Below are 16,687 nucleotides of genomic sequence, written 5' to 3'. Positions count from 1 at the left end.
CCTGTAAGTTCTGCTCCCACATTTCAAACTAAACTAACAAGTGAGACACATTCACCTTTTCTTGCTGCTCTCCCTCACCTCATCTCTTTGTATAAGAAGAGGGAGCCACAGGAAGTGTGCTCCTCTTATGCTTTATACGCATTCATGATTTGCATTTGTGACTTTATAAACATAGTAAATATGAAAATCAGATGTTTTTTGTCATTAAAAAGCATATACACATGCATCTCTACAATTTAACTTTAAATATTTATGTCATGTCAAATTTACCTTTAGAAATTTTGTGCTGCATTTACACTACTAAAAGTTGTGACTAATAGCTGGTAAGGACAACAGCCATTCATCATCACCTTAAGCTATGTTGATGTGTCTAACTTGTTACTGGGGAAGTAAATTTATTGTTCAGTATTAGTTCAGTACAAAACAAAATCACAACCACTAATCAGCAACAGCTGTCACATAATAAATGTTTCTGCTGATGAGTGTTTAATGAGCGAGTAACCTATGAATGAGAAGACTTTTGAAGCTATTTTCTGTCCTCACCAGCTAGTTGACAGTAGCAAATAAAAGGATTGTTAGAGCATAGCATCAGCTAAAGATAACTAACTAACTACAATAGGCCTAGGCTGCTGACACGGGGTGTTTCTTCTTCACTCACCTCTTTTTCACTCTCTGTGTGCACACTACTCGGCATATTCATCTCTGACTGTCTTGCACTCTTCTGTCCTGTTTCCATCCCCTCACCCCCGAACTGGCCACTGCAGATGGCTGCCCGTCCCCAAACCTTGTTCTGCTGGAGGTTTCTTCCTATTAAAAGGGAGTTTTTCCTTCCCACTGTCACCATGTGCTTGCTCATAGGTGGTCGTTTGATTGTTGGGGTTTTCTCACTATTATAATGAGTTATTTACCTTAAAATAGGGGAGGCAGGGAGCCACAGGAAGTGTGCTCCTCTTATGCATCACACGCATACATGATTTGCATTTGTGACTTTATAAATATAGTGAATATAAAAATCAGTTGTTTTTTGTCATTAAAAAGCATATACACATGCTGTCACAGGTATTTACCTTAAAATATAAGTGCCTTGAGGTGACAGTTGTTGTGATTTGGTTCTTCATAAATAAAAATGAATTGAACTTAATAAAATAAAATAGTAAAGTTGTAGGAAACCTGCAAGAAAACTATAATAATAAGGTTAAAGACACACTGCTCAGTCAAGCTTAGTGATCCAGCAGAGTTTGGCGATCATCCTCAGTGTGTTTGTCGCTACATTAAGCAAGTCTTTGACAGTGTAATGGATTTCTTAAATCAGTGATGTGTAAGGTACCAACTCTGATTTAAACAATATGGAAATCAGTGTAGCTGTAGTGAAGCTGTAGCAGAGCTGAAGGGGATATAAAATAATTGGCATCCGCGCCCCATTTCTGTCTTCGCTTGCTCCCCCAATCTATTCCACTCGACCTCCTACCCAATCATTGAAAGGTGACTTTGGGGGTGGCGAGGTGGAGTGCTTATGTCACTGACCCCTACAGTGTGATTGAAGCCTCCCAGTGGGTACCCTGCAGAAGCCAAGGCAGTTGTTGATTAGCTCCTGAGTAAGCAACAACTTCACTGAAGACAATGGCATTTTGATTTAGGCTTAAACAAGCACAACTCACTGCTAATAAAGACTGAATGAACAATTCAGAATACAAGATTTCTACTCATCACTAACTATGTACAAAATTCTTTACACACTCTTTAGATCATCATCTGTCATCTTTACTCACCACAGCAGTAGCGAATTCATTCAGTTATTTTTTGCTAATCTCTCTTGTAACAAAGTATTTGCATTTGTTTGAATGAGTCCTTGAGATAAGATTGTTACCTTTACTCAGTATTTATACTGGTCTCCCCCTTATTTTCTTCATTGTTTCCTGCATTTGTTTCCCTCTTGACATTTTACCTTTGCAGACTGGCAGCACCATTAATAGGGTTGGCATTTTAACATAGAGCTTTGACATTTTAATGTATTAATGTGGGAACTGAACCTCTCAGATTGTTCTTTTCACCACAGACCCCGAGAGCGCAGGTTCTCTAATAAATGACCAAAGCGTGAACACCTGAGAGATGACAGAATATGTCATTATATCCTGAGCTGCTGTTAATAACTCTGGCTCTTTATGTAACAGGTTAATAGTCAAATCAGTGTGTCAGAATTCCCAGATGAGGCAATTTGTCAGTGGCTGTATTTCATTATTCAAGTAGAGATGAGAGATAGGTAGTCTTTTTGTGTAGTCTTTTAGTTTCTAATTAAATTTAAACTGTTTATATATGGTGCCACGTTGCAACAACAGTTGCCTCAAGATGTTTCGTAGGTACACTGAGAATGTACAATAATGAAAAGACAACTCCAGCAGTTAGGCAAGCACTTGGCAGCAGTGGAGAGAAGAAACTTCCTTTTCACAGGAAGGAAACACCGGCATAATCAGGTTCAGGGAGCAGTAGTCATCTGCCGTGACTTAAAATGCCGATATTAAGGAAGGGTAATGATAACCATTTTTGCCATCTTAGTTTAGCATACTGAATGTTCATCATCATAAATGGCTCAGTAGAGCTCAAGGTGTTGTAAATCACATCAGTTCTGTGCACCTATAATGATAAATCAAGGCACCAGACAAAGACAGCATTATGAAACATCTGGAGCTTTGGAGACCTAAACCTCGATATCAAACCATGCATCAGTAGTTACAACGCAAATAATAATCCATGTCAATGCTACTGGGCTGCACAGTGGCACGGAGGTTAGGACTGTTGCTGCACAGCAAGAAGGTCCTGAGTTCAATTCCACCATAAGGCCGGGGTCTTTCTGTGTGAAGTTTGCATGTTCTCCCCGTGTTTGCGTGGGTTCTCTCCGGGTACTCCGGCTTCCTCCCACAGTCCAAAAACATGCAGTTAGTGGGGGTAGGTTAATTGGTCAATCTAAATTGCCCATAGGTGTGAATCTGTGAATGAATGTGAGTGCGAATGGTTGTCTGTGTCTCTGCGTGTTAGCCCTGCGAAAGACTGGCCACCTGTCCAGGGTGTACCTGGACAGCTGGGATAGGCTCCAGCGCCCCCCGCAACCCTGGAAAGGATAAGTGGAAGTGAATGGATGGATGGATGTAGATCATATGTAAACCATAACACCAGTGCATAAATATATAGTTCACTAGTGATTTAAGTCTGGACTCATCAAGAGATTGTGAGTCATGTAGGAAGCATGAAAATAAGCATCATGAAAGGTATATTGTGACTGTTAAATGGCCCCCATCACCTAACCCCATGTAGCTTTGCAACAGGAGGTGTTCTAGGCAGGTTGCTAAAAAATGCCAAACAATTTTAAGTTAAAAGAATGACTGTTTAAATGTGATAAGATAACAAAAATTGGTGGTGGATCTTCTCATTGATTCTGTGTTTCCAGGTGTGGTGTAACAGAAGAGGTGGCGGCCCTCTATCCCGGTGATGCTAGTATATTATTGATGTTGCATACAGGCAGCAAGGCCTCTGATCTGATGAATCCAAATGCATGGGTGACCTTTGATCTCATCAGGATTTTGCTCTCTGGTTAACCCGACTTTTTGAGGCAGATGCCCCTGGGTCCAGAACACCAGTTACCACAGGACAGGGTCAACTGCTTCTGGAAACACTTTAAAATTTTGGGAGAAAACAAGTCTTGGACTTCGCTTTGTGTACAATAGCACACAGTGAGGTATCGAGCAATAAGGAAGAAAGAGTGGTAAGTGTAGCAATTTTCTCTTCCGTACCTAAAGGCTGTCAGTGTCTTGTATATAAATAGTTTGGTGGCTCAGCAGGAGAACAGCACTTCATCAAGGACCACGGGCACAACCTGCATCCGTCTGCACTTACGCTTGATGCACTTGATTACAACCGTCTTCCTCTCTCCCCCTCTTCCTCCTCCTTTGTCCCCACTCCCTGCCTGCCTCTTCCACATGCTTACACCACATTTTGAACATCCTGCACAGATACTGCAGATTCACTGAATTGCTTCCTCCAAAGAAAACTGAAACCAAACAGTCATCTTAAAAATAAAGGTGAAATTAAGGATCAATGCACTTTTGTATTCATATTCATACTGGACCTGATGATTTTGGGGAAACTGCCACAAGAGCTGTAAGGGTCAGTTAACATATAATTTTTCCATAACACATATACTGGTTATGAGAAGATTAAGTCTGCACCCAGTAGCACATTTTCACATCGGACATTTTCTGAAGTCTGTGCACTCAAACAGCCAGCTGTAATGCAAATAATTTCAAGACCATCAGTGAAAATGCAATTTTTCACTGTCATTTTGTTATACATGACCCTGTCACCACAGAAGCTAATGTACACATTCATTCAGCCTAGTGAGGCAGCCCTGAAATGTCAGGTCTGTTTAATACATGAGCCAAACAACAACCCAAACTCATACATGCAGATACAAAAAACGCACACACGCGCACACAGCAGGCCAGTGTTGATTTCATTAGCGGCTGTGGAGATAAAGCGCTGTAGCTGAAGGCTCAGAGAGTGATGAGGCATCTGGATTCACCAGTGACAGCTGTTTGCTAAGTGTGACTGAAATACTGCCTCGCTCTGCGTCCCTCTTACGCTTCTTCTCTCGCCACCTTTTTCTCTCTCTTCTGCTTCTTGTCATTCATCATCAGTCTGGTGGAGCTGTGACCTGTAACCATTGGCCTGTAGCTGTACGCATGAACATATTTTCCAGTGTGTGTGTGTGTGTGTGTGTGTGTGTGTGTGTGTGTGTATATATATGTGTGTACTAAAGAGATCTCTTAGCCTTCACATATTTCATCTACATGGTTCAATTTCAATCAGAGCTAATGGAAGTGCTGGCCAACCCTCAGCTCAGCCCTGCTCCTTTGCACACACACAAGTACAGGAATGTGTGTGTCAAATTTAGTGAAGTTCAGCATTAAGCATTTCCAGTAAAAGATAAAAAAAACTCCTTACATAAATAAAAAGCTTCTCAGCAGTGATACAGTGTCTTATATATAAAAGCATTGTTTAGGCCTTTTTAAGCAAACTGATTTTTTTTAGACTAACTGGGGCAAATAAAAGTTAATGATACAGGACAATGGTAGTCGTTCAAAATCATTAAGCCTGACCAAGATTCATGTATGCTAATTTTTCACCATAAATCAAAGAAAATGTCAGTGCAGTAAAACATGGCAGAGTTCTGACTTTATTTTCCAAACTGATGAGCAAAGTGCCAAAAAGAGTTCCATGTATGAAACCATGTAAGGCCCTGCTGTTTTTGCATTGTCCATGCTTGAGTTGGATTTCCTCCAGGAGTGCTTGCTATTGAAAAACATGCTAGTTTAATGTGCCTATTTGAACCCAGGAAAATCTCTTAGTGTGGATTCTTAATCCCAAGAGGTTCACTTAATAATTAACCATAAAATCACATATATTTAAAATATGCCGAGGCTGCACTGCATGACCTTACCTCTTGTCCTATGACAGGTGGGGTTGGCTCTAGCCTCACAATAGGTTAAGATAGTGGCTGGGGCACTGATTTAACTCCCTGAGGCGAGCAGGTGTCCCAGGTGGTGTAAGCCTAACACAAAGACCCAAGGCCAATTACTGTATGTTATCCAACTGATCTTTCACCCAGGTTCACTGGGTCTTTTCTCCAATGTCCTATTGAATAAAGACTAAAAAGTCCCAAATACATATTTTAAAAATATAAAATGGATGTCACATATTTCTTTGTTGACAGTTGCCACAGGAGCCGAAGCTGAGGATGGTGTTTTGTGTGCATCACATCAGTAAATAGATAGTAACGTAACATAGTGCTGTTTCTGTTACTAACATGTCACTAACGTTTTTCTGCAAGCCACCAACACTGTGTTCATAGACCTTATCTGTTTTACTCTCATGCAAATGCACTAATAGGAGTCCAATATTCAGTCTCTTTTAAGTCTCGTCTAAAGGAAAAACCTGGCTTGTCTACCTGCTTAATGCTCCATACTGTTTATATTAACTGTCGCAAAATTAGCATTTAGCATTCAATTATTTTAGTGACTGTATTCACAATACATATGAATACATTCTCTTTTTCCTTTTTTGTTTTTGCTGTGCTGTTATAACTCAGCTGCAGAGCTCTGCAAAATAATGGCTTTTGATTTTGTTCATGAGAAACAGAAACGCCTGGTTCAGCATTAGTGAGTAGACTTATCATTTCATACTGTTCCCTTGTGAGACCGGCGGTGCTTGAGTGTAACATGTCTTGGCTTTCATGATGAGACTGCCTTCCCTCTCTGTAGCTACCGTTATGCTTAAGCAATAGCTGGGGAACTGCTCTCTTTCCCCCCCAGCAATTAAGCAGCATCAGTCACTGTCAGAAAACTGGCCCTGAATGGTAAGCACTCCATTAGTGGAATTACAGCAGCTTCAGAGTGCTGCAGATAGAGGTGACTAATGAAGTCCAATTAGTAATCCATCAGCTATGATAGAAAAAGACCATTGACAATAACTTAAACTTGTAAATTATGTATTGCTAACATGTTCAGGTGGATGTGGGTAGAAACAATTAGTATTTGATCCCATTTGATTTGTGCTGATTAGAAGATTTAGTCTGAGGTTTTTGTGAATGAAAAAGCCGTAGAAAAGCTCAACAAGTTCAGAGCTTTAAATAGGAATAGATAGAAAGTCATTATTACCTGGAAGGAAAATTAGCCTGTAGTTAGCTCAATGTTTTCACTGTCCTGGCTCAGTTAATAGTTAGAGCTGATTTTTTGATTGTTTAGACCTTTACAGGCTTTGCTTCATTAAATCACATTGATTTTCGGTTATAAAATGTAATGTTCCTACAAAACCATTTAAAATCTTGTTTCAAGTGACAAGTAGCATGGTGATGTACTCACAATAAGAAGAATTTTTGGTTTGAACCTCTTGGTCACCTGGGGCCTTTCTGTGCAGAGGTTTCATGTTCCTCTGTATATGGTCTCAAGGATGTGAGCATTTGAATGCTATTGACTGGCTTCATAAATCTCCAGAGTCTTTAAGTGACCACATATAACACTTACTGGTCATGCCAATTAGTGTCTGCTAGTGTCTGTGGAGTACAACCAATTACTGTGTAAATTCAAAAACGTTAACAGATAAGGATGCACAGGGATGCAGTAAAAAGGTAGTTCAAATCCAGGACACGTTCTGTGTGGAGTTTGTATGTTCTCCCCGTGTCATCACAGATTTTCCCCAGGTGCTCTGGCTTCCTTTCACAATCCAAAGACATGCATGGGGCTTGATTAAATTGGCTGAAGGTGTAAATGGTTTACTCTTGTCCTTGGAGAAGCAAAAGAAAATGGATGGAGGGAGAAAAAATAAGGTGGTAAACAAATACACTAGTGAGTGTTAACTTCTGCAATCCCTCCTTTTCTGTTCTCTTTTTCAGAATCATAATAGATTCTGATGAAGCAGCACAAACATGATCAGTTAAAGTGAACTGTGAGCTGACATGATTCACAACCACAGCAACAGATATATGACCAGGTGTCATCAGGTATATGCAGTTAAAGATAACACACACAAACAGGATGTCACACTCACATCATAAACTAACACAAGTGTAAGCTAGTTCCTTTATCTGATTCATGACATCACATATTGATGTCACTCCAGCTGATTTTATCTCCGTTTAGCACTGTGTAAATGGTACTCCAGTTTGAAATCAAGTGAAATTTGACTAAGAAAAATAAATAAGTCCCGCTCAGAAAACATGTTTGTATGTTTTAACAAGTAAACTGTTGTTGCATCTTTGAAACTGACTTTGCTGTGAATATTTTCCTGTGAAAAAACACAGGGAAGGTCTATTTAATCTCCAAAAGCACAAATTTACTGTTTACTGAGAAAATAATCATTTATTAACTGGGTGTATTTTTGCTGCCGTCTCCAGGGATGGTGTCAGTTGGAACGTCTGACTTCTTTCATTCAAGTAAATACTGCGGATGATAGATCGTATTTAATCACCTTTAGTGATGATGGTAATTAGCAAACAGATGCAAGTTTAATCAAAATTTGGCTGGTGTGGTCCAAGCAGACTCTGATTAATAAGAAAAGGGTTGCAGTATCTCCATAATACGAGCTCTCCTCTTTATGTTACCATCAGAACTCCACCTATGCCCGGTCCCTGGGACCCTGCTCTCGACTCGTACCAGGGTGGCCGGCCTCTAGAGGGGTCGACTGCCCGGCTTCTGGGGGCATCGCTGCAGCTTCCCATCCTCATTATCAAGTGCATTTGTGACAAAGAGACAGGCATTCTCACACTCACTCATACACTCTCTATCTCACACTCACTATAGAAAGATTGTTGATTTATGTATGTGTGTGTGTGTGTGTGTGTTTTAGGTGCTGTAGGTTTATTCAGTTTAGGTTTTTTTTGTCTCTTACAGGTGCAGCAGTAAGAGATTACTCCTTCCTCACACAAAGATCTCTCTTTTTTTGTCACTTGCCTGTCTTGCCTTGGACATCGTCATACTATTGTAATGTCTGAAGTAACACAAAAAGAAGTGAATAAACAAACAGATAAAAGAGTCACATGAACAGGGGGAGCCTATATAGATTGTATGTAGATTTGCAAAAGCAAAGTGTGTTCTGCACCACCACGCATTTGGATCACAATTCTGATTGTAAACCTGCCAGAGGGACAGGAAAAAAAAAAACAGTGGTTTTGTAAGTTTTTTACCTAAGCTGCAATACATGTAAGTTATAAGTTAGCGCAGGTAACAAATGACAGTTAGAATAACTTTATGTTTATTGTATCCTACATTTAATATATGTTGGCGATATCAATAAAGTATCAATAAAGTGATTGTAAATCACTTCATTTAAACCAGCTCTGATGGTTTAAAGCTGACTTTGAATTTTAACCTTCCTGAGATTAAATGTACCCTCTGTAGTGCAATAATTATTACACTGCTATTATAAAATCAACTGTTAAGGAAGGAGCCTAAAAAACTCTACTTACAGGCTACACAACTCTAGAGCAGCTTTAAAGTAAGAAGCCTGGTACAGTGCTTTTCAGATGTTGACAATTTTTTAAAAATATATTGATCCATGCACCCATGTGTGACAGGGTGCTCTGTGATGGGGGCAGGTTGTGTGTATTTCTTCTTCACAGCCACTCACCCTTCTCCTGAGCTGCTAGAAGGATCTTGGTGAGCTTGGAGAGATTGTTAGCGAGAAGGAAGTGGAGAGGTTGATTACTGCATGGCACAATGGCAACAGCAATGTTTCCCATTTTCATTTCCTTTATTGTGCAATTTACTGATGTAAATGAAAGAGTAAATAAAGGAGAAATCGTTTGTGAAGCGTGAACAAAATGAAACATTCGAAAAAAGAACATAGCAGATACCTTTCTGTATGAACTAGGCTAACTCTTTCTGCATATGTTTCTCCTTCGGCTGTTTCTGTAGGAAAAACTCAAATCCTGTAATGCTGCCATTGTCCTGCGGATCCTCCTTTTCAGCCTAATGACATAAAAAAAACGTGAACATGCATTGAATAAACTAACTCTTACCAACATACACGAGAAAATTACACCTCAGCAAAGTCACTAAGTAAAATAAACAACCGGCTGCTCCCTCAAAGAGATGACATCAGGTGAAATGAAAAGCAATCAGGTGGTCTTACTGAAAACTGTAGTGCCCTTTTGATTATCACTATTCTCCCTCAAGCCTGTTCTCATTATTTATTCTTTCTGTGACAAGTCTTAGCTTTAAAAGACATGTTAGCCTCTTTCTGCCCACTTATTCATGGGTCAGTCACCCTGGAGTAAAAGATGTAAAATGAGTGGTTTGTGACTGGATTCAGATTTTTACACTCGGCAACCAGTTGCAAATAGTTGCAGTGACCAACAAATCAACAAAGAGACACCAACAACAATGTGAATATAATGCGAATTTATGTGTATGTAGATGGCAACAGATTTGTGTGTGTGGGTCAGTCACGTATGTTAAGCTTAAAACCAGAGACCTTATTTGTATTGGTGAAATAGACTAATAAAACAACATCTTACCAGAATATGCAGTGTGGAAAAGGCAGGTATAATAAGCTTAAGTTTCCAGCTAAACTATATGGGAACATATTTTGTGTTATTTCCATTTTAATTCATGTCTTATTGCTATTCATTCAGTTTGATTTCCTTTTTTTTTGTTTTTTTGTGAAAAACGGTAAAAAAAAATGGTTTGAGCTACATGCCATCCTCTCTTTCTCTCTTCCCTTCTTCCTATTGGCTCTGTACTGCCTTTATAAATGCAAATATTAAATGCTAAAAAATACACATTATTATTTATGTGTGATATGTATGTACTTAGAAACCTGGTTAAGAAGGTCAAACGTAAAATGACTGAATCATCGGGACCGCAGCCTATGGCTTTTTATCAAGACCATCACTGGACAAATGGAGCCAAAGTTTGTGATGGCCTTTTTCCAGTCACATTGTGTAACCTTCTTCATTGCTCAGCCTGGCAGTTTCTTTAACACATATTATCTTTCTGTTATTTGGACCTGTATGAGCATCATACACACATTTCCAGGGGAATTCGTTGGAGCTTCTCCCCCTTGGCCTGCAGATCAAGATGAACTGTTGTGTGCAGCCCAAATTTAATCCAGCAAGACCCTGGCATCAATGATATATTAGTGTAGCAGTTAGCAGCCTAAAGATATCAGTATTGATCTCCTATTTAGATTCAGCTTGTTCGGACCAGGAGACAAATAGCCCTTCTGACTCTCTCGAAGAATCCATTTCATTTTACAGAAAGAGTTACTGTACAGTGGTGCATGCCATCTACTGCTGATGACATTCACAGCATCTACTCTGTAGCAACACCATTACCATTGTTTGAAAATGGGTTGAGTAAAAGGTATTATCCATCAGCCCTGAATGAAACAAGTATAACACTGGATGTGTGCATATTTAGACTTGTTTAAAGGTGGACAAATGTCACAAAGGGAACTTTGCATCTGACCGATGGAAAGTACTTTCTTCAGAGCTCAGGGCTTCCTCACTATTTTAAGAATGGGTCAATCAATACCACCTCTCTCCTGCCCTGTTTTCTCTTTTACTTCCTTTTTGTCAAGCAAATCAATGCAGAGGGATTATTTTAATAGACTGAAAGGGACAAAATACTTAAACCCTTCCTGATCAAAGCTGCATGCTAATGGTGGCATTCATTATGTATTCCTTGTTTTGTGCATTTTGCCTTTTTGGATCAGCATGTTTTTGTCCATTTTCTTATTGTGAAAAAATATCAACCAATAAGACAGCAACTGTTGCAGTGCTGCATTTTTTTTTGGGGGGGGGTGGACCCACCTGTATATGTATTTATTTATGCCAAATTAAAACTACCGGGTGCCTTAATCTGCCCCATTTATGCGCCAAATTATTCTGGGTAAGACACCAAAGAGTTTTCATCCCAGGACATCAAATACTGCTACTCGGTCCGATGCCCCTAGCAGGATATGCAAAAGTTTTCCTTTGCTGAATCAACACTGAGATATACAGTTCTGTTTTAACGTGTGATAAAGTCCACAGGTGGGGCTTCTGTTCCATTTCTTACTTTTATGTTTTACACTTTGTTTTGCTTAAGTTTGACACTCACTGTGCAAACCAGTGCATACATAAGTGTGATGGCAAGAGGTAATTTAAAGCTTCCATATTTGATCAGCTGGGAGTGACCTTTGTCAGAACTGTCATAAACCCAGTGCCAAAAGGATACCTTCTGCCCAAAGGTGTTAGAACAGGCTGCCACACCCCAGTTAGCTCCTGATACATGGTAACTTTGACCACCAGTGTGTGTGTTATTGTGTGAACAAAGAACACATTTGTTCACACACTGGTGTAGCTCAGGAGGCAGAGCAGGGTCATTCAATAACTGGAAGGTTTGTGGTTTGATCTCTGGCTGCTTCAGTCTGTTTGTCTGTTTGCCAAACTATCCTTGGGCAAGATACTGAACCCCAAGTTGCTCTCCAATGGGTTCATCGGAGTATAAATGTGTGTGAATGTTGGATAGAAGCACTTAGGTGTAGAAAAAAGTGCTGTGTGAATGAGGCAAGTTGTATAAAACGCTTCAATTGGTGGATTAGAGGAGAAAAGTGCTAAATCTAAATACAGTGGAACCCCGACTTACGAATACCCCATTTAACGAAAAATTCAAGTTACGAATATTTCTGTCCGTGTTACGGCAAAATGCCCGGGTAACAAAATCCGCTGGCTCTGATTGGCTGATCCCAGAATGCTCACAATGCCTTCCGAATCATGTGACAACCCCCTTGGCTTTCATACTTGCGCTTCGCTGTTCCACTTGAACGACGTATTGTTGTTGCGGTTAGCAATTAGCCTATAGCCTATCGTTCACTCAAAAGGCGTGATGGGTGCTTCGACTTCGAATTTTCGACTTACGAAAGACCCTCGGGAACAAATTAATTTCGTAAGTTGGGGTTCCACTGTATTTGTCTACTGAAACCATTTGACATTAAAGTTTGATAGAAAAAAAAAATCTAATGAGAAAATGTGTATTTTATTCACTGGGCAGTAGATATCCATGAATATTTTCCCTTCAGGCTAAAATGCAGATGGAACTCTTTAGCTAGTCATAAAGGTGGTGTTTTGATCCTGACGTCTGTCCTTTCTAAGTGTCCTTTAGAAAGGCCGTGAACTCTAAATTGCTCCCAGTCTGTAGAGGAAATAAAGAAAATAATGTTTGCCAAAAGTATTTGCCAAATGATGGTAATATAATGCTTTCAGAGGAATAATCCAGTCTACATCTTTAGGCTAAGTACATTTCTATGCGTTCAGTTCATTTTTTGTCATAAAACATTAAAATCTGAAGCACATGAAAGGGTGTATACAGTCTTATACAACAATATATACTACTCAACTGTATCCTTCTCAGTTAGTGACGGACATAAAATGTGTGCGACGCGACATCAGCACTAATTCTGGGTCAGCTTTTGTATCTAGAGCAGACAGTCCTTTTGAAATTCTGAAACATTGGTTTTCCCAGCTTCATCACAGTCTTAAGGGCTTTATCCATTTAGCTTTGCACTCTCACAGCCTGAAACCAAAACCTACTTCTATTGTGACGCAGATGATGCACTTTACTTCCTCAAAAAAATTCCAAGATACAGAAACATGCAGACAGTGTTTATTTTTAGAAGAAAGCAGACATCTGCAACATTCACATATTTACCATGACCCTAATGCAATAAATAAAGATTCACACAAACCAAATATGTGCTAAAAATGTTTAATTTTATCCAAACAAAACGCATAGATGTAAACACAAAACCTATAACAAAAGCAAGGATGTGAACTGTGCTGTGTGGGAGCTACATTTTATTGATCTGAATTTAAGGGTCATTCCTCTGCATTCAGGGAGGGTGTCCCAATCCCTAACAGGGGCAATAAATTTGTAAATGGGTTAGCTCATGTTTGATTTAATTATCTTTCCTTATTCAGAACCGGTAATCTAATTATCCTCTGCTGCTTCCTGTACAGAGTAGAAAGAGACAGAAATACAGGGGAGTACTGAAAGTACTGGAGTTGTTTGTGAAATGCCTCCCTGCTTCCAAGAATTTGCCTTTTATTTATTTGTTTATTTATTTACTTACTTTTGCTCACTTGGTGTTCCAGAACAATATCAAATAATAACCCCACAGTAAACACTCAAGTTTCCACGTGACAATAATCTATAATTAGTGGAGCTGCACACTATTTTAAATGTGACACCTTAGTGTTAGATGTTTGGAGCAATTATATTAGGCAAGCCCTTTTTTAAGCAACACGTAAATATTTCCAGATTGGCTGCATGGTTTATGGCTGAGATAGCACTGAATCAATAGGCAATTTAATAAGCAGAGAGCCACAAAGAGAGTCTCCATGGTTGAGCCAAGGCCATTAATTTAAAAATGTTTCACCTTCCTTTATTGTCTTGTAGTTGAAAACAAAGTATACCTTAAAAGATGTTCAACTACTTCAAACTCCAAATGTAAAAAGGACCAGACCATAAAAGTTTACTTAAAATCCTAAAAGTATTACAGGTACTTTTAGGCTCCTGTAATTGTTCCAGGGGAACCTTCTGAGATAGAAAAATGAAGATCTGTGTTACAAGCTAATGGTGAAGATGGAAAATACTGGTATCTGTATACTCAAGATATACACTGCTTGTCTTAAACCATATTGTAATATATAATCATGTCTCTCTAGTGAGTTGCATATTGTGAAGCTGCTGTAAATCATTAGTATTTTAAGCTCAGCCAGCTGATGCTTCTTCTATCAGTTGCTTCTAACAGGCAAGAATTAATAAATAAATACTGACAATCACGTTCATTTTCTTCTTCTCAGCCTCCTAGAAGATACAACTATAGTATCAATTTCAAAATCCTTGCTGACTTCCCTCCTGAGTTATTCATAATAAGTTGTTCATAAGATTTTCAAAAAACATGACCTCCAACCCCTGACTTTGAGGTCGAGGTCACTGAGATTTAAACTAGTGTGAGATTAATTAGATACAACTACGGTTTCAATTTGAAAGTCCTACGTCGCTTTGTTCTCACGTTATCACATTCACAAACTTGGATGTCCATGTTACCCACGCGCCTGGCAGGGTGATTACAAAACCCCTTCACAGTTTATGGATCTGAAGATCATGCAAAAGTGCCTTAATTGGTCACCCTACACCTGGCTTCAAAATTAATTATGATTGTGTAGAAGAAACTTTACTTCTCACTTGATTTATGACCTCATTAAACACTTTTCTAAGCGTTTAGGGTCTCAACCTCTAGTTTCAGGTGTTCTTTATGAAAGCAGGATGCCGTTTTTGTAAGATATGTGTAGATATGTATAGAGTACACTAAACAATAACATGGGCCCCGGTTTAGCCCTTGGCTACTCGGAGATTACAGTATTGTAATATTTTGGCTGTTTATATTTTTTAGTAAGTAATTTTTGGTTTAAGCCTGATTTTCAATCATCAAAACAATCATGTCAATTAATTTGACACTGAGCAAAGAATGCACTGTGCTAACCTAGCAACATGCTAGACCTAGCCCCTTGTTAAACTAGGATACCATTCAGTTAAAAAAAAAAAATGTTACTGCCAAAACAAGAAACTAAAGACTTCCAAAGTAACACATTACTTGAATCACATTGTATTTTTCAGTGCTGTATGCATGTTAATGAGTTACTGTACTTGTGTTACAAAGGTTCTTTATTTATCTGCACTTCAAAAGTGATTTTTTTCCCCTGCTCACTCACACTACAGTCAGATGATTTCAATTTCTGTCCAGGGAGGAGGACAATGGTGAAGCCTACACCTTTTGAAGATTGAAGATATTAATATGACGCTTTTTTATTGCATGAAAGGACAAAAACGTGATGTTAAAGTGTAAACTGTATCAAAGACGGCGATAACTGCAATTTGTTGCTAACACAACATCAATATTTTGCATACATCTGCACAGACAGCACGCTAACACAGAGCTAGCCAAGAATCCAGAGTGACGTTAAAGCGAGTGAGTGTTCGGGGACCCCATACCAGCAGAAAGAGCCCGAACTTCATCACTTACAGTGATGAACACGTAGGGCTTTAGCATTGCTGCCTCCATTTGTACATGAACATGTTTCTATAGTAGAGTCAATGTGACAATCACTTTGAAGTCGCTTTGGTAAGCTTTTCTTCACATTGTATTGCAGTCTTTGTGTTCAGACTTAAACATTAAAGGAAAGTCTTTAATGCACTGTGACAGTGATTGGTCAGATCTGTTTATTCACATGCAAAATGTTGAAATTGATTTAAGAAAAATAAATGCCACAAATTCATCCTGTGAAATCACTCGGTTGATGTGAATGGCTGCATTAAGTATAGGTGAATATAGTATATATTTTTAATGCACAAAACATTTGTACAAATGTGTTCACCGTATTAAGATCTTAATGCAAACGTAATGCAACAAAGTGTTACTTAATATTGTCTGAAGGGAAAAATTAAATAACATATGCATTACTTTTAAGAAAAGTAACAAGTAATACATTACTTTCTTTTGAGTAACAAACCCAAGACTGGCTAAAGTTGTCATTTATATACTTTCTATGGACCCATGATGTTAAGGCAACTGAGCACTGAGACACTTGCTTTAGTCAGTTAATAAATGGTTATTTATATGTAAGAGTCATTCCCTGCAGGCTGAGTTATGGTATAAGAATACATTAATGTAGCAGTACAGTAACCACAACCTCAAGCTACACTCAAAACAAGAGAAAAAATGCTTTTAAGTCAAAGCTTTTCAAGTCTATCTATCTATGACAGTGTGCTTTCCCTGTGCTGAGTACTATAAATAGGTTCCATTGTGCCACTGGACTCAGATTTTCTTGTTAATTAATCAATTATTAATTGATTAGTTAATAAGTAATGTGTCTCCTCAGTTAATGATTACCTATGGAGCCGTGATAATCGCCCTGGCTTGACACACTGTGTATTGTGTTTGAGTTTTAGCCATGTGCTAGTTTGTGTCTCAGGCACATCTAAAGCACAAACATGCAAGCACAAGCGTCAGCATAAACACACATAACAGAATAAACAGCCAATACCCAGAGTCACACACAACCATTGCTCCTGATTCATGGAAGACGTAAAACTGG

Source organism: Diplotaxodon limnothrissa, linkage group LG16, assembly GCF_057381915.1.
Source record: "Diplotaxodon limnothrissa isolate DT_005_m linkage group LG16, D_limnothrissa_male_GT1.1, whole genome shotgun sequence".
Taxonomy (NCBI): Eukaryota; Metazoa; Chordata; class Actinopteri; order Cichliformes; family Cichlidae; genus Diplotaxodon; species Diplotaxodon limnothrissa.
The sequence above is the reverse complement of the archived record's forward strand: the minus strand, read 5'-3'. Positions refer to the sequence as shown.